This window comes from Pinus tabuliformis, chromosome 6, assembly GCF_031772625.1.
Source record: "Pinus tabuliformis cultivar Carrire ecotype Pingquan chromosome 6, CPIR1, whole genome shotgun sequence".
NCBI classification, from domain to species: Eukaryota; Viridiplantae; Streptophyta; class Pinopsida; order Pinales; family Pinaceae; genus Pinus; species Pinus tabuliformis.
The window spans coordinates 603,290,679-603,293,599 of NC_142292.1; the positions used below are offsets into that span (position 1 = coordinate 603,290,679).

Below are 2,921 nucleotides of genomic sequence, written 5' to 3' on the forward strand. Positions count from 1 at the left end.
AACTGTAATGCTAATGAATAATAGAAAACGGCAGCAAATATACTGAATATCAAATTTAATCTTAGAAACTCTATGGCATTGGAAATGTTATATCCATAGATGCTATCCAGAATTAGAAGTAGCGACGGAGAAATGCACCAAATATCAAAGGTAAACGGAGTAACCCTAATGCATAACCATTGCCGTAACTATGTATGATACCAAACGTAAACAGAAGCAGTAGCTACAAAACTCTGTATATTAAACTTTGTATATATCAGAACGAAGGTTTAAATATCCATTAACCGGTGACGGCATTTAATATACAGGAAAGGAAGAAAAGAAATCATTATGAAACGCTGATAGTATACCATTGACCATAAGGAAATCCAGGCCGAACCAAAACAGCGATAATCCGCAGATGACAAATATTACAGCAGTTTATTTAACTATGCAGACCTTACATAACCGCCGAAAACTCAAAAGAGCTTTTCCTAAATCAGGTAATGTTAAACAAGATAGAGTCCTTAGCCAAGTTCAAATATAGAATAGATAACTAAGGCACCGAGGCCATAATCTAGGGTTCAGCTGGACAGGCCGCCAAAGTGAGGCCGCCAAACATAAATCGCACAAGGGTTTGGACCCGGTATTTAACCTGAGACAACAGGTAGAGTACAGGCCGTCTCAGCTGTAAATCAAACCCTCGTAATGCAATCAAACACAGTCAACAAGAATGATAACGAATTCCGACTTACCTGGAAGTGGCATAGCAGCTAATCCCTCCGGCGTTCGGTGAAGGTAAGCTATGGTCAGCACCGGAACCCTCCAAAACTGTCAAGCCAACCCTGGAAATGATTAGAGCATAAACAGCAGAAGCGAAAAACAATAAGTTATGAAACCAGCTGTGAGAAGTAATGTAAGAGGCGCGGCCAAACCTGAGTAAGGCAGAGGAGCGATGAACCAGAAGAGTGCAATGAACCAGAGGACTTGCAGTCCAAACCGTCGAAGGAGCTCGGCTACTGAGAGATGAGCAAATGAACCAAAAACGAATCCAATAAGACTTATATATGCAGGGTCAAACCCTAAGTGAGGCTGGACCGTCCGATGAAGGTAAGTAATCACCATCGTTGGATTAGGCGGGAGGCCTAGCGTGAACCCCGGAGCAGGTCAAACTCTCTCAGATCACATGGCCAGCACGTGAAGATGGGCCATATGGCTACGGAGGTTGGTGAGCTGGCGTACTCGCTCTGCCATTTGGCAGCAAACGTTCAAACGGATAACCAGCAATCAACACTTATGTCTTGTCATATAACTTATCAAATGTCGATACAATAAAGGTTAAGTAAATATGGAGTGATATATATATAACCGATAGTTATATTAACCAAAACCTTATGACAATCATTTTATGCGTTTGGTCTACATGTGTTTAGGGTTAATAGGTGGGTACCGTAGGTTAGGGGTTGATGATAGAGAGTTTCCAACCGTAAATGTATATATAAAAAAAAAAATTATTTACTGTATTTCTTGGAAAAAAAGGAGATCGTGACAAGAATTGAACTTTTCAATAACATTTATTTTTAATTTTTTATGAGCTTGACACAATTTATAATTAAAGAATTGAATTTTTCATTAATTTTTTTGTAAGCTTGACACAACTGCATTTTCTTCATGTCTAATATCATCTAGATCAGGGTTGAGTGGGGAATTGAACTTTTGACTTCACATCAAGGATTGCCTTAACAAAGCACCAGATCACCATCTATATAAAACCCGTGGACTTTATTAATTGTTATTTTTTATATTAATTTTATTAAAATATGTCAATTTTGGTTTGAATATATATATATATATCAGGTGGCATATAAAATTTAAATTTAGAAAAGTATATATATATATAATTTTATATTACGGTTATTTTGAGTTATTTTCGGTTTAGTTTATTAATAAATATAATAATTATTATTATTTTTATACGTGTTTGATATAGAAAATTAAAATTTAGAAAAATGTTTATTTTATACGTGTATCTTTTAAAATTTCATATGACCACTAATATTAACTATTTTTATTTTTTTTATTTTTTATTTCCATATAAATCAATTAATTTACATTTTAGAAAGCTTAAATAACACTCTTATCATACTTACAATTAAAGAATTGAACTTTTCATTAATTGTTATTTTTAAATGTTATTTTTTATATTTATTTTATAAAAATGTTTCGGTTTGAATTAATTAATAGATATAATAATAATTATTTTTTGTATGTGGTGGTATAGAAAATTTAAATTTTAAAAAGTGTTTATCTATATATATGAGTTAAAATTTTATATTGGGATTACTTTGAGTTATTTTCACGTTTAGTTTATTAATAAGTATAATTATTATTATTTTATATGTATTTGATATAGAAAATTAAAATTTAGAAAAATGCATATTTTATATACTGCATTTTTTAAAATTTTATATGACGATTATTATTAACTATTTTAATTTTTAGTTTTGTTTTTTTTGGAATTCAGTAATCAATTTTTTAATGAAATTGTAGTTTTGTGTTGTTTAAATCACTTTTGTCAATGTTTAAATCAATTTAGTATGTTTAAAACTCTAACATTAAACAATTAGAATTTGATAAACACAATTCTTGTTTTTTTTATGATTTAGTTAAAAATATATTTGAAATACATTTAGTGAATTGCTCTCCATAATAATTTAATATTTTTGTCTACTTTTTTTTTTAACATATTGGGAAAATGAGTGTTTTCTTTATTTTGTTTTAGTTAAAACAATAGCTAATTGTTCTCCACAATATTTTAATATTTTCATCTATTTTTTTTAACATATTGGAAAAAATGATTATAATTCAATTGTCAAACTCACATTCTGGATAATCATCCCTAGCGACCATCCATAATGCAGGTCGAATCATCATAGTTATTT

The 2,921-nt window shown here is 30.6% G+C and overlaps 1 long non-coding RNA gene across 1 annotated transcript; it reads right to left on the reverse strand.

The window, feature by feature from the left end:
- Nucleotides 1-382: 382 nt before the first annotated feature.
- LOC149260005 (uncharacterized) lies at nucleotides 383-1,011 on the reverse strand. Its single transcript, XR_016247893.1, has 3 exons — nucleotides 915-1,011; nucleotides 735-810; nucleotides 383-634 (listed from the first exon to the last, which is right to left on the reverse strand). It is a non-coding gene; the product is annotated as an uncharacterized LOC149260005 (long non-coding RNA).
- Nucleotides 1,012-2,921: the final 1,910 nt, after the last annotated feature.